This window comes from Chiloscyllium punctatum, chromosome 28, assembly GCF_047496795.1.
Source record: "Chiloscyllium punctatum isolate Juve2018m chromosome 28, sChiPun1.3, whole genome shotgun sequence".
NCBI classification, from domain to species: domain Eukaryota; kingdom Metazoa; phylum Chordata; class Chondrichthyes; order Orectolobiformes; family Hemiscylliidae; genus Chiloscyllium; species Chiloscyllium punctatum.
Window position 1 is genome coordinate 44,347,955 of NC_092766.1, and position 23,089 is coordinate 44,371,043.

Sequence of the window (23,089 nt, forward strand, 5' to 3'; positions counted from 1 at the left end):
CAAAGTTTCCATCATTGATGAAGCACTTTAGGAGATTTGTCAATGTCTGAAGCTCCGTACAATGCAAGTAGTTGTTGTTATTTTCTGACAATGGGAGAAACAGGAATTAACATTCTGTCTTTTATCTGATGAGCAGGAGTAAAGCAGAAGCGCTGTGCATGCAACAGCCAACAATGGTCCACGGGTGATTGATGTCAGCGTGGGACCACGAAGAGGACAGGGCGCAGGATTAGAGCACCAAACAATCGGAGTGAATGAGGGGCGGGGCTATACTTGACCACGTGATCAGCCTCGCGAGCAGCACAGTATTGTTGTGAACAAGGCATTGGGAATGTGAATGTGCAGAACACGCGAAAGGTAAGAAATGAACAGCAGGAAGAGGAAGGGAAATGGTGTTGGTATGTGCTCAGAAGTTTTACAGCAACTTAGAGCACATCGGAAAACAAAAATTTGAAATTCCCAGGCCTGTGTTTACCTCAGATGGCAAAAGGCCCGAGTGAGCGCCGGAATCTTTATTGGAGGGTAGTGATCCTCGGCTGTCAAGATTGTGAGGGGCAAGCTGCAGCAGGACGGATGCACAGCCTTCCCTTACAGGGAGTGATAGTGCAGGACTTTCACAATGTGCCAGAGTCAGGATGTTTTCAAAGTCCAAGAGCGTGATACTGGAAAGCACAGCAGGTCAGGCAGCAGCCGATCAGTGGGAAGGAAAATGAACTGGAAAGACATGTCAAGAGGGCGGTGCCAAGTTTGAAATTTGTGTCGAAGATGAAGTGGGGGGAGGGGAAATGTAGAAACTGCTCAAATCCACATTGATCCCATGTTATTGGAGGATACCAAGGGCGGAAGATGAGGCATTCTTCCTTCAGGCATCATATGATTTGGATTTGGGTGTGGAGGAGGCCTGGGAGCTAAATGTCCTTGGTGATGTGCGAGTGGTTGTTAGAGTCTTCGGACGCAACGTGTTGGCTTGTTTAGTGCTTTACCGTTACTTTCACAGAACTTGTATAAATGAGTCTTACACTGCTGCTCAGCCTCTGAGCATTTGCTGCTATCTTAACGGATTTCATTTTCAACAATATCTGTAACGATAAATAATTCGTTTTTTCCAAAATAAGTGGATTTTCCTTCCATTTCTGACTGTCAAATTCTGCACCATTTTCATTCACTGTAATTCATTTTGCACTCCCTTAAATATCAGCTGTGTTTCTCCCTCCACAGATACCAATGATCAATGCCACGCTTGCCTGTGGAGAATATGATGTTTGACTTCTTTGTACTGCTGCAGTTCCTGTGGTGAAGGTGTTCCCAAAATTTAGTTCGCTCAGAGATGTTACAGATTATTCACTCAGAAGAGGTGACAACATGTGTGCAAATCAAAACAGTTCGTACTTTTACTATTTTTATAACTTCTGACACAAGAGATATTAGGCCAGGTGATCAAACACATTGCCAAATAAGCAGGACTTCAGGATCAGCTTCAAGGAGGATAGCACACCTGAGAGCGTGAGGGTGGGAATTCCAGACCGTGTTGCCTTGACAACAGTAGAAAGAGCCAGGCAGGTGAAGCAATGCATCAACATGGTTGGGAATCTGAAAGAAAATAAGTTGTAGAGATCTCAAATGTTGTTTGGTGCAGGTAGATCGCATTGTTCACAGCCAAGAATTAAATCAAGGGTGAGAATTTTAAGTTCTTGTTGCTTCTGAATAGGAACCTTTTGATGGATCAACAAGTTTTGGTACAAGTGAGCACTTGGGCAGCTGAGTTAACGATATCCTTGAGGTTACATGTAAGTTGAATGTGAGAGTCTGGCCAGGAGTGTATTTGGATAATAAAGTCTGGAGATAGCATTGGGATGGATAAGAAATTCACCAAATGAGCTGAGACTGGGGTGGAGTTGGGCGAAGTCACTGATGGAGAAATAGCGGTTTTGGAGTGGGATTAGGCTGTCACCCTCAGCTCATCTCTGGAATTCAGCTGTTTGTCCGTTTTTTGAATCATATCTGCAAAAAGCTCAGGAACTGAATGGCCCTGGCAGGACCTAAACTGGGCATCACTGAGCAGGTTATTGCTGAGCAGCTGCTGCTTGAGAGCACTGTTGGCGTCACCTTCCATTACTTTACTACTGATCGAGTGTGGACTGATGGAGGGAAATTGGCTGGGTTGGCTGTTTCCTGTGTTTCTGCATTAAACATACCCAGGCAGCGTTCAACATTGTCAGTCGATGCTGGGGTTTGTGGTTGGAAAGTTCTGGAGCACAAGCCATCAGTACCATAGCCCGAATGTTGGCAGGGATCATACCCCTTACACTCTTTGTCCATTTCTTGATATTATTTGAACTGAAACGATTGGTTGAGCATCTGTGATGGGGACCACTGGAGAAGGCTGAGATGGAAATTGCTGCAAAAGCTGTCGTCTTATCTGTTGCATGAATGTGTGAGGCCCCTCCATCAGTAAGGGTGGGGATGTTCTGTGATTCTTCCTCCAATGAGTTGTTTAATTGTCCATCACCATTCATGACTGAGTGTTGCAGAATTGCAGAGCTCGGATTTAATCCATTGGTTGTGGGATCGCCTAGTTCTATTTCTTGTCACTTGTGCTGTTTGGCATGCTGGTTTGGTCGGTCTTTTAGGTATGATACAAGATTACAGTGGTGCTGGAAAAGCACAGCGCGTCAGGCAGCATCTGAGGAGAGGGAAAATCGAAGTTTTTGGCAGGATCCTTTCATCCTGTTGAAAGGATCCTGCCCAGAACATCGATTTTCCTGCTCCTCAGATGCTGCCTGACCCGCTGTGCTTTTCCAGCACACTCTAATTTTGTCTGATCTGCATCACCTGCAGTCCTCACTTTCACCTACCTCTTTTAGGTATGCCTGACGGTCCTCCTGACATACCATCCTGCACTTTGCACTGAAACAGGATTGATCCGCTATTCTGATGGTAATGGTTAAGTGGGTGTATGGCAGGCCATGAGATTTCAGGCTGTGCTGGATTGCAATTCTGCTATTGTTGTACCACAGTGCCTCACAGATGCCCCGTTTTGCAGTCCGCCATCTGCTCGAATTATATCCCATTCAGCAAAGTGATAGTGTCTGTAAACACACTGGAGACTACTCTCCACTTGAATGCAAGGCATTGTCTCCAAAGGACTGTGTGATGGTCCTTTTTACTGCTGCTGTTATGGACAGATTTATCTGTAGCTGATCAATGTACAACAATGAGATCAAGTATGTTTTTCCCTCGTCTTGGTTCTCTCACCACTTGCTGCAGGCCAAGTTGAGCAGGTACGTCCTTTAGGACCCAACCAGCTGAGTCACTATTCCTGTTGCAGAGACTGTTAGTGGTGCATATTGAAAACCCATACGCAGAGTATGGTTGGCACCATTTACACCCTCAGTGCTTCCTACAAGTGTTGCTCAACACGAAGGAGTACCGATTCTGCTGTCTTCTGTTAATGCTGAGTACTCCCTGGGCAAGTCCTTCCTGTCTGTACACCACTGTGCCACCACCTCTGTCTGATCTGTCCTGCAGGTGGGATAGGACATATCTAGGAATGGTGATGTTATTGTCAGTAATTTATGATTCCTTGAGTAAGACAATGTCAAGCTGTTCCATGACTAGTCTGTGAGACACCTGTCCACATATTCGCACTAGCACCAGATGTTAGTGAAGAGAAATTTGCAGTGTCGAGAGGGTTGATTCGTTGGTTGCATTTTCTGGAGCCTTGGAAGATGTCATGTGGTCCATCCAGTTCATTTTCTTTGCTGAGACATTACAGTGGTGACGACAATGAGTAGCTTGCTGGGCCACTGCTATATTGGCAGTTATCTTTTCCGGGAGGGCATGAGGGATTTATTCTGCCATGGGAATTGTTCAATGGAGATCAGTCGGTTCTTAATTTCAGTTGTTTTTTTTATTGAATTCAGATTCCACAATCAACCGAGGTGGGATTAAAATCAGGACTTCAGTTGTACATTTTAATATTCTGGATAGAAGCTAAATACATCAGGTTTCTTCACTCATTTTAAATATCACTAACCCAGGATTTGTTTCTTTGTTAAATACTGTCCATCATCCTGTCTTCTCCATTCTCTCCAACAAGTGAGGAGCACATGCAGTTCCTCTGTCACTAATATTGAGACAATCCGATCAGCTGCCTCTGCTGCTTCCATCCCTTCCATTGGCCTACTAAGCCAAACTGCCTCATGTGATGCTCTTCGTTTTAGTCTTAAACTAACAGCTTTCTCCATTTTCTTGTCAAGCTTAATTAGAGCTCATCTTGACCCTTTCCCCCAGCCTCACTAAACTACAGACACTACAACTTTGTCTTCTCCTCCTCCTCATCAGTCTCCCTCACCATATCACAGATACTGTTCTTTGTTCTGTCTCTCTGTCTTTTCTAGTTATATCCTTCTCACCCATTCTGCGAAATCTAGTATTTGACCCCACTGTCGTTGGAAACTCTTGCTCCATCTCCACTCTCCCTTTCCTTTCTGAATTCCTTTATATGGTGTCCCTCCAGGAATAATCCTAAGTCCCTCCTGTTTCTCGACGACATACTTCCAGGAGGTGACATCGTTCAAAATATCGTGTTGGGTTTCACACGTACTTTAACAATGCCCCGCTCTACCGCATCATCATCCTCACCAGGTGGCAGAATGGCACTGTGTTTAGCACTGCTGCATCACAGCAAAGGGTCCTGGTTCGAATCCAGCCTTGGGTGACTGTCGATGTGGAATTTGTACATTTGCCTCGTAACTGCGTGGGCTTCCTCCGGGTGATCCAGTTTCCTCCCACAGTCCAAAGATGTGCAGGTCAGGTGAATTGGCCGTGTTAAATTGCCCGTAGTGTTCGGTACATTAGTCAGATGGAAATCGGTCTGACTGGATTAGTCTTCGGAGGGCGGTGTGCACTGGTTGGGGCGAAGGTCCTGTTTTCACACTGTATGTAATCTGATCTGTTCGAATCTCTCTCCATTGCTGCACTGTTACAGTTATCAAATTGCCTACCACGCTTTTATCTACCTGATTCAGTGCAAGTTCTTCCAATGAAACGTTGCAATGTTTGAACCTAATGCGTTCAGTTGCTATTACAAATTCATTTCCCTTACAGCTGAGCCCCTCCCTCTGACTGGGATATCTCTGAGGCAGAACTACGCTCTGCACAATATTGCTCGAAATTCTGACCCCTTCGTAAGCTTCTGATCAGACTTCTACACAATCACAACCACCAGAAATTACAATCTATTAAATGTTGCTAATCTCCTACTCACCCCAGCTCCATTGCTACAGAAATCCCCTACCCATGTCTGTGTTGCCATAAGCCTGATGAATCCGAAACAGAAACACTGATTCTGTAAATGACGCAGAATCTGTTTCTGGACACCAACATGTTTGGAAACATTTTCTGAGTATTTACCCTTTCAAACCCCTTAAGAATCACATATTTTTTCAATCGGATCACTTTTCATTGTCCCAAAATCCAAAATTCCCAACTTCAACAGCCATTACTTAAATGATAATCCCTCCAAATTAGGGAATATCCCAGACAATGTTCTCTGAAATGCCTCCAATGAAGTGATGCAATTCATCAAATAAACGGACCAAAACATTTTACATTACTCCAGATGCAGTCTGATTCGCATTTTGGACAGTTGCCCTAAGTATTTACTCCGAACACTTACTCTGCAAACCCTTTAAAATAAGGAACAACATTCGTATTCCCCTTCTTGATGACCTGTTGTAACTGCGTGCTAGCTTTCTGTGTTTTCTGCACAATTACCTGTAGCTTTCTAAAGTTTACACCATTTAAATAGTACGCTGTTCTTTTATTATCTCCCGAAAATGAACAACTTCACAACTTCCAAAGTTATATTCCATTTTCGAACTTGTTGTTCACTTCTCCTGTGAATATCTCTCTGTATTATAATCCCCTTGGAACATTAATGTTATCCTTTTCTCGGAGATTTCCCACCTCATTCTTCTAAACATTTCCTGGGAGCTCTGGGCAGTGAGCAGCATGATCAGTTGTTATCCTTTTCGGGATACTCTATGGAATGACTGCAAGGGCATTGCTGACCATTCTTCAGAATGGCGATAACCTCCCCATCAAGATGCATTCGCCTTTCACACCCAATGTCTTCTTCGTGAGGTGCAGCGGCAGCTCGGAAGGAATGAAATGAAGCAAATCCTGCTCATTGCATCTCACCAACTCTTAGATTATTCTGTTCCATGTGTCAAAAATCTGTTCTGTTCAGTCACATGAAGATTCAAGGTGCAAACTCATAGAAACCCACATAGATTTTCCTCTCTATTGACTGCTGATGTCCACAAGGGGTAATGTCTCCAGTCATCCTGCGGCAGGAGGAAGGGTTGGTTTGAGTTTCCAATCTTAACTGACAGGCACGGGTTTTATAAACTTGTATTACAGGATATTACAGGTGGACATTCAGATGGCAATCACAGTAATTGCAACGCCAAACACTAACAGAATTACACAATTCATCAGGACCTGGATATTTGAATTGTATATGAGTATTGTTTTCCAGTTCGTTCTCATTTGTTGCATAAAAGTTTACCTTTGAATAAAACTATTTTCTAAATAGATCTCCCCGAAACTTTCAATATCCGTCCTGTCGTCCTTTTATGATGAGCTGGTGAGTGTTAAGTTTATCAACTTGATGTATATCTTTTGTAAATGCCTATCTCACAGCTCTCCACAATTTCCTTTGCTACAAACCCCTGATTCCCCAATGTATCTTTGCTATCTATAAGGTCACAACAGGTGGTGTTGGACGACTCTCAACTTGTCTGCATCAGTGCAGCTCCCAACAATATGAAAGAAAGTGAACATCCTCCAGGACAAAGCACTGTGCCTGAATAGTATCCTATCCACCACCTTCAGCATTTCCCCTCTCCACCCCCGAGGCACTGTGGCATCACTGTTTAAAAGGTAAAGACAACATTGCCTTAGCAGACCGTAAGGCTGCTCTTTCATTAGGGAGAGATGACTGGTGGTATTTTAACCTGAAGGTCATACCAGCCCAGGCCATCAGAGGTTGAAGAAGGAGAGTCCATCTCTTGCAGATGTATATAGTTGATGTGTATCATCAAGACCCATGTCTCTGCAACTAAAATTCCCCATTCTTTGAACCATCCTGGTAAATCTCCTATGCACTCTCTCTGGGATCCTGCCAAATTTACCAACGTGTGAATGATCTCTGGATGGAAAGACCCAGCTGCTCCGTATTCTTCTGGGTTAAGCCATCATAGAGCAACAATTGCACTAAACCTCATTGTCTGTTAGGGTGGGAGACACAGGAATCCAGAAAACATTCAATATGTATTTAGGTGTACACTGGCGATGCCAGGACAGATAACACTTTGGACCAACTACTGGAAAATATATTTGGATAGGTTGGCAGTAGTTTTCTTTGTCACAGATACAATAGACCACACAGTCCTTTTCTGTCTTGTTGACCACTGAGATGATTGACAGAGGAATATGACAAGCCGCATTTGAATTTCAGGTCAGAGAGGTGATATTAGATAAGATGACAAATGATTGTTTGACGATTTTGGGAGTAAAGTGAGATAGAGGGGTTAAGGAGGAAGTTCTGGAGCCTGGGGAGAGGGTAAAGGAATCTGATATGCCATCGGCAAATGCAAAGTAAGAAGAGGGTATTCTCAAGGTTGGAATTGCACATATAGCAGCGCATTGAGAGATTCTAAGAGATTAGAGATCGGGAGGATAATGAGGCTGGAAGAGATTAGAGTTCGGGAGGAATGTGAGGTTCGAGAAAGTCACAGCGATGGAGATGGTTGTGACAGCAGAGCTAGTGTTGGTTTTGAGCCTGCAGAAGAATTAGAGATAAGGAGGAGTTCTGAGGCTGGTTGAGGTGACAGTGATAGACTTGTGAAGAAAGCGGAATTCACAGATATTGAGAGTTAGTCGTAGAGATATACAGAACCAAAACAGACCTGGTCATCCAACCAATGCACGTCAACAATCACTTCAAACTGAACTATTCCCACGTGCCTCCGCTTTGTCCAAATCCATGCAAACAACGTCGCTGTCCAAAGGTCGTTCTCAAAGAATCCCATTCCCCTCCTCTATATCCACCCATGACTAATTCACCTAATCTACACATCCCTGAACCTGGAAGAAACCCACGCAGACACGGGAAGAATGTGGAAATCCCACAGACACAGTCACCTAAGTCTGGAATCGAACCTTGGACCCTGGCGCTGTGGCAGCAATGCTAACCACTGAGACGCTGTGCAATCCTACAATTGTAATTGTATTCACAACTACCACTTCCTCTGGAAGCTCATTTCACACATGAACTACTGTCTGCACAAAATAGAAAAAACATCCTGAACGTCTTCTTAAAGCCATTCTCCTCTCACCTTAAAAAGTATTTACCCAGTCTTGAATCGCGCATCCTCCTGGATGAGGTGACAGTGATAGAGTTGTGAAGATCGAGGAATTCACAGACAGCGAGAGTTAGTCATAAAGATATACAGCACAAAAACAGACCCGGTAATCCAACCAATCCATTGAAAGGAAACCAACTATTGACATTATCCGTCACCCTCTTGAGTTTATAGAACTCTAATACGATCACTCCTCAGACTCCTTCACTCCAGTGAAAGTAGTTCCAATCTCTCCAGCCTCTGCTTATAATTCAAATCATCCATTCCCATCAACATCCTGGTAAATCTCTTCTGAAACAGCTCCAATTTAATAATATCCACCCGATAACAGCACAACCAGAATTGGACACAGAATTTCAGAAGAAGCCTCACCAACATTCTGTATATAGCCAGCAAAACGATTTCCTATACTCAAAGATCTCAAAAATGGAGGTATGTGTTTCAACACCTTTCTAACCACCCTGTCGACATGTGACGCAAATTTAAAAGACCTGAAACCCCTGGTGTCTTTGTTCTCTATCACTAATCAAGGCTTGACTGCCCTCGTTTGCTTTATCAGGATGTAAAAGTTTGCATGTATTGAAATCCAAAATCCAAAAGATCCTGATTACAAAGACAGTAGAAGCAACATAAGAGGGAAGTCAAGACGGCAAAAAGGGGACATGAGATAACTTTGTCAAATAGGTAAGAATAATCCAAAGGAATTTCTTTTATATAAATGGCTTAAGAACAAAACGGTAACTAGAGACAGAACTGGATCCCTCAAAGAGCAGCGAGGCAGCCTATATGTGGAGCCACAGGAGATGAAGGAGATACTAACTGAATATTTGGCATCAGTGTTTACTGTGGAGAAGGAGATGGAAGATATGGATTTGCGGAACTAGATGGTGACAATTTGAAAATATCCAACATATAAGAGATGTCGGGTGTGTTGTAAGGCATAAAGTTTGGTAAATTCCCAGGACATGATCAGGTGTACCCTTGAATTCTGTGGGAAGCTGGGAATGTGATTGCTGGGCCCCTTGCTGAGATATTTGCCTCATTGATAGCCAAAGGTGAGATACCAGTAGACTAGTAGTTGGTTAAGAAAGGTAGTAAGGACAAGCCATGGAACTATCGAATGGTGAGCCAGATGTAGGTGCAGTGCAAGTTGTTGGAGCGAATCCTGAGGGAGAGGATATACAGTATTTGCAAAGGGAAGGACTGATTAGTGATAGTATGGCTTCATGTGTGGGAAATCATGTCTCAAAAACTTGAGGTTTTTTTGGAGAAGTAACAAAGAGGATTGATGTAGGCCGATTTGTGGACATGATCTATATGGACTTCTGTAAGACGATTGACAAGGTTCCCGATAGGAGACTGGTTAGCATGGTTAGATCTCATTGAATACAGGGAGATTTAGCGATTTGATAACAGAGCTGGCTCAAAGTTAGAAGACAGAGGATGGTGGTGGAGGGTTGCTTTTCAGATTGGAGTTCTGAGACCAGTGAAGTGCCACAAGAATCGGTGCTGGGTTCACTACTTTTCATCGTACTTACAAATGATTTGGATGTGAACATACGAGGTATACTTAGTAAGTGTGCAGAGGTAACCAAAATTGGAGGTGCAGTGGACAGTGAAGAAGTTTACTTCGGATTACAATTAATTGGATGGACCAATGAACTGAACAGTGGCAGATGATGTTCAATTTAGGTAAATGAGAGGTGCTGCATTTTGGAAAAGCAATCTTAGCTGGACTGATACATGGAACATAAAACAACACAGCGCAGTACAGGCCCTTCGGCCCTCGATGTTGCGCAGACCTGTCATACCAATCTGATGCCCATCTAACCTACACTATTCCATGTACGTCCATATGCTTGTCCAATGATGACTTCAATGTACTTAAAGTTGGCGAATCTACTACCGTTTCAGGCAAAGAATTTCATACCCCTACTTCTCTCTGCGTGATGAAGCTACCTCTGACATCTGTCCTGTAACTATCATCCCTCGATTTAAAGATTTGTCCCCTCATGCTCGCCGTCACCATATTTGAAAAAAAAAAGCTCTGTCCACCCTTTCCCAGCCTCTGATTATCTTATATTTATATTTAATAGAAAATTCCTAGGTGTTGTTGCTGAACACATAGATGTTGCAGTGCAGGGTCATATTTCTTTTGAAGTGGAATCGCAGGTAGATGGAATATCGAAGAAGCTGTTTGGTCTGCTTCCCTGTATTGATCAGAGCATTGAGTATAGTCGTTGGAACGTCATGTTGCACTTGTGCGTTACAATGGTTAGGATACGTTTGGAAAATTGTGTGCAATTCTGTTCTCGGCCTATCGGAAGGATGTTCTGAAACTTGAAAGGGTTCAAAAAAGAATTACAAGGATATTGGCATGGTTAGAGGGTTTCAGCTGTAGGAAGTGGCAGAATAGGCTGGGACGTTTTCCCTGGAGCATCAGAGGCTGAGGGGTGACCACAGAGAGGGGTATAAAATTATGAGGGGCTTGCATAGCATTATCAGACAAAGTTCTTTTTTCTGGGGTAAGGTAGTCCAGAAATAGAGGGTGTAGGTTTGGTTGAGAGGGGAAAGATATAAACGGGAATGAAGGAACAACTTTTTGACGCAGAGGATGGTGGGTGTATGGAATGAGCTGCCGAAGGAAGTGGTGGAGGCTCGTACAATTAGGACATTTTAAAGGCACCTGGATACTTATATGAAACATTTTAGAAGGATATGGCCCAGGTGCTGACAAAAGGGATTGGATGAGGTGAGGATATCTGCTCAGCATGGACACATTTGACAGAAGATTCCATAACGTGCTGTTCACCTCTGTGACTCACAGCTCAGTGGGTTTCAGTCTCTTAAAAGATAAACCTTCATCTGTTTTATTTTAGTAAAGCTATAATATTCAGTGCAGTGAGGGTTTATTTCTTCAAATACACATCTTATGATATTTTGATTAAATCTCTAAAATATAAAATATTTGTTCTAATATATTCTAGAGGAATATTTTGTGAAGCAGCAAGACTGCCTTTTTCTGGGATCTGTGTAATGTTAGTGTACGTAGACGGCCATTCATAGAGTGATGTGTCCTTTCTGTCGGATTGGGAGATTAGGGAGAGTTTTAATGATCCTGATGATTGTCTGCAGGAAGTGAGCGTGCAAATCAAATTGGATTTCATGGATCAGAGGGAGCGGTCGTTAAATGTAATGAAGAATTTACAGGAATCGGGGATTTCATAGTGGCAATTTCAGAAAGGTAGGAAAACTTCGCATCCAGTCAGTTAGATGGGTAAACTCTCTGAACGATAGGAGTAGAGGGCAGTTAGTGCAGGATTCTCCTATGGCTATCTCCATCTCAAACATTTATACTGTTTGGGAAAACGTCGGGGTCACAGACTCTCAGGAGATTGTAGCACTGACAGCCAAGTTACTAGTACTGAGACTGACCCGAGTGCAATAAGTGGTATATAAGGTTCCAGGTAATCAATCGTGATAGGAGACTGTCTGGTCAGGAGAGTTGACTGCAGTTTATGTAGCTGAGAGTGACACATCAGAATGGGGTGGGGCCTTAGAACCAGAGTGAAGTATGCCACACAGAGGATGCAGAATATTCTGAAAAGGGAAGAATAACTCATAGGAGATCATTGTACATTGATACCTATGAGACAGGAAGGAAAAAAGGATGAAGTCCTGATGAGAAAATATCGCAAATTAGCCTGGAACACAAAAAGTAGTTCCATGTGAGTAATAATATCTGGATTGGTCCCAGTGCCACATACTAGTGAGAATAGGAATATCAGGATAGAGAAAATGAACGTGTAGCGAAGGATCTTGTGCGAGGGAGAAGGTTTCCTGCTTTTGGATCACTGGAATCTCTGCAGTGATAGAATTGACCTGCATAAGAAGGACGGATTGTATCTAAATTGGAATCAAAGATTTTCTGATGGTACTCGGGAGGCATTAAACCAGTGAGAGAGTGGGGTTAAATCCAAAGACATATTTTGAAAAGAGAGAAGTCTGAGCCTGATACTGTCCAGAAATCAAACAGTCAAAGCAGGCAGGGGTAAGTCACAGAATGAGGTACAACTGACCAGTTACACTGCATTTATTTCAATGCAAGAGGCCTGACAGGGAAGGCAAATGAGCTCATAGTATGGTTTTAATTATGGAACTGCGATATCATGGGCATAACAGAAACGTGGCTCAGGGATGGATAAGACTGGCAGCGTAATGTTCCAGAGTACAGATGTAAGAGGAAGGATAGAAAGGGGGAAATCAGAGACGAAGCTGAGTGGCGTTTTTGATTAGGGATAGCATTTTGGTTGTGCTGAGGGAGGATATTCATGACAGTACGTCCAGTGAAGTCATTTGGATGGAACTAGGTAATAAGAAAGTGCTGATCACTTTAGAACGTAGAATATAGAAAGGTACAGCACAGAACAGACCCTTAGGCCCACGATGATGTGCTGAGACCTAATCGTAATGTAAAATATAGTAACCTAACCTACGCATCCCTCAGATCACTGCTACTAATGTCTCCAATGACATTGCTTCCACCACCTTAGCTGGCAACGCATTGCATGCACTTACAACTCTATGTGTAATGAACTTACATCTGATGTCTCCTTTACACTTCCCTCCTAACATCATCAAACAATGACTTCTCGTATTTGTCAATCCTGCCCTGCGGAAAAGTCTTTGGCTATTGACTCGATCTATTGTTCTCATTATTTTGTACACCTCGATTAGGTCTCCTCTCTTCGTCCGCCTCTCCAGAGATAAAAGTTTGAGCTTATTAAACTTTCTTCATAAGGCAAGCCCAGAAGTCCAGGCAGCATCCGAGTAAACCTTCTTTGCACCCTCTCCAAAGCCTCTGTGTCTTTCCTACAGTAGAGCGACAAGAACTGGACACAATCTAACAAGTGTGGTCTCACTCGGGACTGCAGCAAAGCCTCGTGGCTCTTAAACTCGATATCCATGTGAATGAAAGCCAAAACACCATATGCTTTCTTAACAATCCCATCCACGTGGATGGCAACTTTGAGGGATCTCTGTACTTTCACACCCACATCCCTCTGTTCCACCACATTGTCAAGAATTCTGTCTTCAATCCTATATTCAGCATTCGAAGTAGACATTCCAAAATGTATCATTTCACATTTATCCAGGTTGAACTCCATCTGCATTTCTCAGCCCGACTCTGCAACCTGTCTATGTCGTGCTGCAGCCTGCAGTATTTCTCTATACTGTCGGTGACACCTCCAACCTTTATGTCATCTGCTAATTTACTAATCAAGCCCTCAACCTCTTCATCCAAGTCATTTATAAAAACTACAAAGAGCTGAGGCACAAGAACAGAGCCCTGCGGGACCCTACTCAACACTGACCTCCAGGCGGAATACTTTCCATGTACAACCACTCTCTTCCTTCTGTCCATCATCTAATTCTGAATCCAAATAGCGAAATCTTCCTGAATCCCATACTTCCTGACTTTTTTGAATGAACTTACTATGGGGAACCCTGTAAAATACCTTGCAGAAATGCATTTACAGTGCATCCACTGCTCGACCTATGACGACCCGTCTTGTTACCTCCTCTAAGAACATAATAATATTTGTGAGGCATGACTTGCCCCTCACAAAGCCATGCTGACTGCCTTTAATCTCACTATGCTTTGCCAAATAGTCATCAATACGATCCCTGAGAATTATTTGCCTAACTTCGCTGACCACAGATGTGAGACTGACTGGTCTGTGATTGCCAAAGATTTACCTATTACCTTTCTTGAAAAGTGGAACAACATTTGCCTCCTTCCCATCTTCCAGTACGACTCCCGTGGAGAGTTAGGAGGCACAACTCCTTGCCAGCAGCTTAGCAACTGCCTTCTCGCTTCCTGGAGCAGCCTTGTATAAATCTGGTCTGGCCCTGGGGAGTTATCAATCTTAATGTTTTCAAAGATGTTAGCACATCATTTTCATCAAAATTGATCTGGTCAAGATTGTATCCCAGCTCCTCTAAGTTTTCATTTGCAACAAATTATCTTTCATTGGTGAAAACCGAAGCAAAAAATCCTCTTATCGGGCTTCTCAATTCTGCTCAGACTCCATGCATAAGTTTCCACCACTATCCCTGATCAGCCCTACCTTCTCCCTAATCATTCTGGTATTCCTCACGTAGGAGTGAAACGCCTTTGGATCCTCCCTAATTCTTCTTGCCAAGCTGTTTTCGTGCCGCCTCCTGGTTCTCCTCAGTCCATATTTGAGCTCCTTTCAAGCCAGCCTGTAATCTCTAAACTTGTGCTAGATCCTTGCTTCCTCCAACTTACGTAAGCTGCCTTCTTCCTTTTGATGAGAAGCTCCTCTGTTCTCGTCATCCAAGGTTCCTTCATCTTACCATTTCTTACTTTTCTCAGAGGAACTGATTTGTGCATCACTCGCAAAAGCGGCTCCTTAAATAGTCTCCACATGTCTGCTATGTCCTTTCTGTGAAAAAAATTGCTCCCAGTCTGTACTTCCCAACTCCTGCCTGATAGGGTCATAAATTCCTTTTCCACAATTAAATACATTTCCTCGGTAATTGCACCTTTCACTCTCCCAGACTATGCTAAATGTAAGGCAGTTGCGATCACTTTCACCAAAAGTGCTCTCCCACCGCGAGATCTGAAACCTCTCCTGGCTCGTTGCCGATCACCAAATTCAAAATGGCCTCTCCCCTCGTCGGACTGTCTACACACTGAATAAGGAATCCCTCCTGAACACAGCTGACAAAAAAGCTCCATACGATCCATCTGCACTGAGGAGGTTCCACTTGATATTGGGAAAGTTGAAATCACCCATAACAACAATCCTGCTACTTTGCATTTTTACAGAATCTACCCACCTATGAGATCTTCAGTCTCTCTCCTGCTATCATGTTGTCTCGAGAAAACTCCAATGCGGTGGCTGTTCCCTCTTTTCTTTTTAAAAGTGCACTAAACCCTGAAATATCAAGCAAACATCCCTGCCCCTGTTAAACCCACGTTTCTGTAATGGCCACAGCATTGTAGCCCCAAGTCCAGATCCATGCTCGAAGTTCATCAGTCTCATGCCGGACACTCCTTGCAATAAAGCAGACACACTTTAACTGATCCCTTTGTTTCATTGCGTAAGAAACCTTCCGATGGATTCAAGGTATCCTGTCACCTTCCTGTCTGCAACTGACCCCCTCTCAGACATGTGGCTCCGATTCCCACGCCCCTGTCAATCTAGTTTAAACCCTCCCGAATCGGAAGAGCAAATCTCCCACCGAGGACATTTGTTTCCATCCAGTTCAGATGTAACCCTTCCTCCATGTACAGGTCCCACCTTCCTCAGAAGTTATCCCAATGGTCTACGTATCTGTCGTCCTCCCTCCTGCACCAGTCGTGCAGCCACGTGTTAAGCTGCATTGGCTGATTGTTCTTCGTCTCACTTTCTCGTGGCACCGGTAACAAACCTGAGATCCCTATTCTACTCGTTGTGCTCTTCAACTTGCAAACTAATTCTCTGTAGTCACGTTTCAGATTCTCATTCCCTTTCCTTGCTATATCATTGGTGCCAAAATGTACCACTATTTCTAGCTGCTCACCCTCCCTCTTCAGAATCTTGTAAACTCGATCGGCGACATTCCTGACCCTGGCACCAGGAAGGTAACATACCTTCCAGGAGTCCTGTTCCTGACCACAAATTCTACTGTCAATCCGTCTAACTAGTAAGACCCATACCAGTAGAGTTTTCCTCTTGCTCCCAACCCCCCTCCCCTTCTGATCAAAGTGACATGCTCAGTGCCAGAGACCTGATAACTATGGCTTTTTCCTGGTTGGCTGTCCCCACCAGCAGTATCCAAAACGGTATACTTTATTGGCTGACTCGTGGTTCCTGCCGACCAGCGGGATGTGCTGAGTAGTCTCCTCATCTTCCTGTGTATTAGCAGACAAACCGGAGGGTGTAAGAAAACCAGTAGCTTGGCGGCATCAGGAGGTGGAGAAGTCAACATTTTAGGTCTAACCGTTCTTCCTGACTGAGGGTGAGAGTTGGGGGATCTGCAGATAAAGAGAGAAGGAGCTGTTTGTGGTGGGAAGAACAACAGGTTGCTGAAGTAGGGATAGGTGGACACAAGTGATAGATGCAATATGGTTGGTCGATGAGAGAGAATCCGGTTGGTAAATGAAACGAAGGGTCGTTAGGCGGAATGGAAGGGAGGAGGTGGACTTGAAATGGTGTAGGTGCATGGCTGGGAAGGCTATTTCAAATTGCAGGACTCATTGTTGTGCCCTTCCAGCTGTAGGCTGCCCAGGCGGACGATGAATTATTGTTCCTCCAATTTGCCGTCTGACTCACTGTGGCAACAGTGGAGCCCAAGGATGGTAATGTCAGAAAGTGATTGGGAAGGGGGATTGAATTGGGACGTGAGAAGATCATTCAGGAGCGCAGGATGCAATAAAGTAGGATAGAAGAGAGGCAGGTGAAACTCTGTTTCATCTGGATCGACACGGAGAGCTCTGTCGGGAGGTGAGGGGAGTGGTGTGCTGACAGGTGATGCATCTATTCCAGTTGCAGGGGATATTTCGCGTGGGGGTAACTGGAGGAATAGGTGGGAAGTGTGGCACAAATATTAGCGAAGCGAACGGCCCTTGTGGAATATGTGCCAAGTGGTAAGATCCAACCTAATGTACTGTATCTGGTGCTCAGGATGTGGTCTTCTCTACATCGGGGAGACCAAACGTAAACGAAGGGAATGTTTTGCTGCACATCTCAGCTGGACCCATCAGCACTGACCTGGCATCCCATTCACTGCCTATTTCAATTCTCCCTCCCAATCCCTTTCCAACACCACTGCCTTCCTTGGCCTCCTCCATGCCAGAACGAACCAAACTGCAAATTGGAGGAACAGCACTCCATCTTCCTCCTGTGAAGCCTACAGCCTGGAGGAATCGACGGTGAGTTCGCCAACTTCAAATAGTCTCCCTTCCAATCCCCCAACTCCTTTCCCAGCCCGTTCCATTACTTCCATTCCTCTGATCAAACCTTTTTCCAGCTACCAACCAGATTCAGACCTCCCGTCGACAAGCCTGATTGTACCATCTACCTATGTTCAGCCATCCACACCTCACCACACTGCCTCCTCCTCTCTCACCCGCCTCTTGATCTGTAGCTCCCTTACTCCCTCCGCCCCCCCCCCTCCACTCTTGAAGATTGGCGTTGACTTCTTCACCTCCTGCTGCTACCTGGCTTGTTGTGTTCTTCCAGTCTCATGCCTGTTTCCTTTGGATTAAACATTTGCAGTTTTTTAAAAAAAACTTCTTGTGTGTTCGGCAGGAAATAGTGAATGGGTTATGCCTCTTCTTATCCAATAGTTTCGATGGGCTGTAAGGCTTTCTCACATTCCTGTGAAATCAGCTTGAGATGCTGCATGTGCTTCTCTTTATTTTCTGTGGAAATGTGCAGAGTTAACGGTACTGTTACATGCATATTTGCTACACGTTAACAGCACACGTTTGAATGTTGTCCAGGTTTTGACACTTTAGCACCGGTGTCGTGATAAATTGTTCTGAATATTGTGTGATAGTCACTGAACATGCTCATCTCTGATTGTCTGATGCAGGGAAAGACATTGCCGAAGCAGCTGAAGATGTTTGTGCCAAACAAGCTACTCTGAGGATCGCCCACAGCAATATCCAGGGACTGAGAGGATTGACCTCCACCAGCCACATTGTGTTCTGAATTACCCAACCAGTTTACACCTATTTCCCATTAAGTTCATATTTTTGCTCAGGTCCCTTGACACCTTTCTCAGTCAAATCTTGCTGTGATGTAATTGCCAGTTATTCTTACACAGTGTTCATATCTTTGTTCATGTCAATACACCAAGGTATATGTGTGGAGAACATGCCCTTCTCTCAGAGGTTAGTAACTGATGGGGTCTCCCTATCCCAGACAGTTACAGGAGCTGTATCACTGAAATGTTTGGTGGGATAGCGTGAAGAGGGTGTCAATGGTTTTTTGACGCGTCAGAGAGTTGAAGGCGACAATGAACTGGGATGAAACAGAAATCGAGGCCTACAGCAAATCAGCCTTGACGTTACTGAATATGAAAGCAGGGTTGAGGGGCGAAAGGGTCTCCTGTTAATCCAGCATACCACATATGCCAATTTATTTGTTGGCTCTTTCTGTTCTTGTCGAACAGACTTGAAGAGCTGAATGGACTGATCTTGTTCCTGTGTCCATGAGTAGTGGTGCTGAATGGCCTAATCTGGGTACAGTGTTATAGGTTTGAGGTGCTGATTGGCCTGTGAATGTGATTGCATATCAGATTTCAGGGGTGAACGGCCTCATCCTGTTCTGGTGTAACTGAATTCCGTATAGACTAACTCTACGACGCTCGGAGAAAGTGAGGACGGCAGATGCTGGAGGTCAGACCCGAAACATGTGGCACTAGAAAAGCACAGCCTGTCAAGAAGCATCTGAGGAGCAGGAGAATTGTCATTTCAGGTATCCACGCTTCATCAGAAATGTCTGAAACATCGATTCTCCTGATCCTCGCATGCTATCTGACCTACTGTGCTTTACCAGCGCTACACTTTTTGACTTCTAACTGGTCAACCTTCCTGTTTACTTCATCAACTAACTTGAACAAATTTGTCAGGCATATACTCCCATGCACAAAGCCATGCCAGTGATTCCTAAACAAATCCTGTCTTCCCAAATGCATATATCTCTTATCGCTCATAATCTTCTCAAGTAGTGTACCTACCATCAATGTTAAGCTTAACAGTCTACGGTTCCCAGGCTGTTTTTTCCTTTTACAGCCCTTCATGAAAAAGAGAATAACATTTGCTACCCTGCACTCACCGTGGAACTCACCTGTTATTAATAGTGATGCAAAAATATCAGCCAGGGCTACTGCAAATTCTTATTTATCTACTTGCAGTGTGTACCTTGCATTTATCTGATCAAGGCCAGGAGATTTATCTAACTTCATGCATTTCAGCACCTCCTCTACTGTAATATGTACTGTCACCAATATAGCACCATGGACATCCTCAAGTTCCGAAGTCTTCATGTTTTGTTGTGGTTCTGTTCGCCGAGCTGGGAATTTGTCTTGCATAACGTTTCGTCCCCTGTCTAGGTGACATCCTCAGTGCTTGGGAGCCTCCTGTGAAGCGCTTCTGTGCTGTTTCCTCCGGCATTTATAATGGCCTGTCTCTGCCGCTTCCGGTTGTCAGTTCCAGCTGTCCGGTGCAGTAGCGGGTATATTGGGTCCAGGTCGATGTGTTTGTTGATAGAGTCTGTGGATGAGGGCCATGCCTCTAGCAATTCCCTGGCTGTTCTCTGTTTGGCTTGCCCTATCATGGTAGTGTTGTCCCAGTCGAATTCATGTTGCTAGTCATCTCTGTGTGTGGCTACTTAGGATAGCTGGTCGTGTCGTTTCGTGGCTAGTTGGTGTTCATGAATACGGATCGTTAGCTGTCTTCCTGTTTGTCCTATGTAGTGTTTTGTGCAGTCCTTGCATGGGATTTTGTACACTACATTTGTTTTGCTCATGTTGGGTATCGGGTCCTTCATTCTCGTGAGTTGTTGTCTAAGAGTGGCTGATGGTTTGTGTGCTGTTATGAGTCCTAGTGGTCGCAGTAGTCTGGCTGTCAGTTCGGAAATGCTCCTGATGTATGGTAGTGTGGCTAGTCCTTTGGGTTGCGGCATGTCATCATTCCGTTGTCTTTCCCTTAGGCATCTGTTGATGAAATTGCGACGGTAACCGTTTTTGGCGAATACCTTGTATAGGTGTTCCTCTTCCTCTTTTTGCAGTCCTTATGTGCTGTAATGTGATGTGGCCCTTTTGAACAGTGTCTTGATGCAACTTCGTTTGTGTGTGTTGGGGTGGTTGCTTTCATAGTTTAGGGCTTCGTCTGTGTGTGTGGCTTTCCTGTAAACCTTTGTGGTGAATTCTCCGTTCGGTGTTCTCTGTACCATCACGTCTAGGAATGGGAGTTGGTTGTCCTTTTCTTCTTCTCTAGTGAATCGGATTCCTGTGAGTGTGGCGTTGATGATCTGGTGTGCATTCTCTATTTCTGTGTTTTGTAATTATTACAAAGGTGTAATCCACATATCTGACCCAGAGTTTGGGTTGAATTTGCGGTAAGACTGTTTGTTCTGACTTTTGCATTACTGCTTCTGCTATGAGTCCAGAGATCGGTGAGCCCATGGGAGTTCCGTTGATTTGTTCGTATATCTGGTTGTTGAATGTGAGGTGTGTTGTGAGGCACAAGTCCAGTAGTTTAAGTATGCCGTCTTTGCTGATAGGTTCAACGTGTTGTTGTCTGTTATGTCTGTCTAGAAGGTTGGCTATTGTTTCTCTGAATAGGGTTTTGTCGATAGAGGTGAACAGTGCCGTTACATCGGATGAGACCATAGTTTCTTCCTTGTCTATGTGTATATTTCTGAATATGTCCAAGAATTCCTGTGTCGATTGTATGGATTGTATGGATCTGCTGATCAGATGTTTCAGTTTCTGCTGTAGTTCTTTAGCCAGTTTGTGTGATGGTGTCCCAGGTAGTGATACTACGGGCCTGAGTGGGATGTCTGGTTTGTGCACTTTGGGTTGTCCGTAGAATCTGGGGGTGTTGTTGCTTTCAGGTTTCATTCTTTGTCGGTCAGACCTGGTTATCTGACGGTTTTTCTTGTAGATTCCTCAGTGTGTTGTTTATCCTATTGGTGAGCTGTGGGGTGGGGTCGCAATTTCATCAACAGATGTCTGAGGGAAAGACAATGGAACGAGGACATGCGGCAACCCAAAGGACTAGCCACACTACGATACATCAGGAGCATTTCTGAACTGACAGCCAAACAACTGCGACCACTAGGACTCATAACAGCACACAAACCAAGAGCCACTCTCAGACAACAACTCACGAGAACGAAGGACCCGATACCCAACATGAGCAAAACCAATGTAGTGTACAAAATCCCATGCAAGGACTGCACAAAACACTACATAGGACAAACAGGAAGACAGCTAACGATCCGTATCCATGAACACCAACTAGCCACGAAACGACGCGACCAGCTATCCTTAGTAGCCACACACAGAGATGACTAGCAACATGAATTCGACTGGGACAACACTACCATGATAGGGCAAGCCAAACAGAGAACTGCCAGGGAATTGCCAGAGGCATGGCACTCATCCACAGACTCTATCAACAAACACATCGACCTGGACCCAATATACCCGCCACTGCAGCGGACAGCTGGAACTGACAACCAGAAGCGGCAGAGACAGGCCATTATAAATGCCGGAGGAAACAGCACAGAAGCGCTTCACAGGAGGCTCCCAAGCACTGAGGATGTCACCTAGACAGGGGACGAAACGTTTTCAAGACAAATTCCCAGCTCGGTGAACAGAACCACAACAACGAGTACCCGAGCTAAAAATCTTCTCCCAAACTTTGAAAATCTTCATGTTTTTCTGCATAGTATACACACGGAAGAAATAGGCATTGAGGACTTCACCCATCTCCTGCAGTACTACAAGTACATATTCTCTTTGATCCTTGAGAGGTCCTATTCTCTCTATTTGGAGATGCTGGTGTTGGACTGGGGTGTACCAGGTCACAAATCACACAACACCAGGTTATAGTCCAACAGGGTTATTTGGAAGCACACTAGCATTCGAGCGTCGCTCCTTCATCAGGTGATAGTGGAGGACTCAATCCTGAGAAAAAGAATGTATAGCAAAAAATAACAGTGTGATACAACTCAAATTATACATTGAAAAATAAATTGATTGTCCGTTAAGTCTTTCATCTGTTTGAATATCATGACAGTTTCACTTATTTCATGTGTAAATCACAAAACCTTTTTTTAAAAGTTGCATTGTCAGGTTAGCTGTTACAATGTGTGAGAGCTAGACCAGTATGTTGAAGGTGTTCGCCCCCTGTGTTCTCTGTCTATGCCATGATGTTCAGATTTATTCTAATCTAAAAAGTGAGATAACAGAAGATTACATGAATTCATGCAGTTTCTGAACAAAGTGCAATGTAACTCTGTAAGTACAAATTCAACCCACAAAATTTATGTGTCCATGTGGGTCTTTGTAAATGTGTGTCTTCCGGGTTGGATGTTGTGAATGTGAGAGAGAGTGTATGTGTGTGTGTAGTGAGTGTAGAGTGGTCTACGTCTCTGAGAGGATGCGTGTGTGTGTGTGTGTTAGAGAGGGAGAGAATGCGTGTGTGTCCCGGTTGAGGCCCTCTCTATGGGTATCAAACTTACCTGTCAGCATCTGCTCGGCCACTTATTCACTCTTCAATCACTACACAAACACACATACTCTCTCTCACGCTTACAACCCCCAGCCCCCCACCCCGCCACACATACACACACATACACACAGACAAAGACCCACATGCACACATATATTTTGTGGGGTGAATTTGTACTTGCAGAGGTACGTTATACTTTGCTCAAAAACTGCATGAATTCATGTAATCCTCTGTTATCTCACTTTTTAGATTAAAATCAATCTAAACATCATGGCATAGACAGAGAACACAGAGGGCTAATACCGTCAACATATTGTTTAGCTATCACCTATTTTTACAGCTAACCTGAGAATGCAAATTTTAAAGAAAGGTTGTTTGAAGTAAACATGAAAGA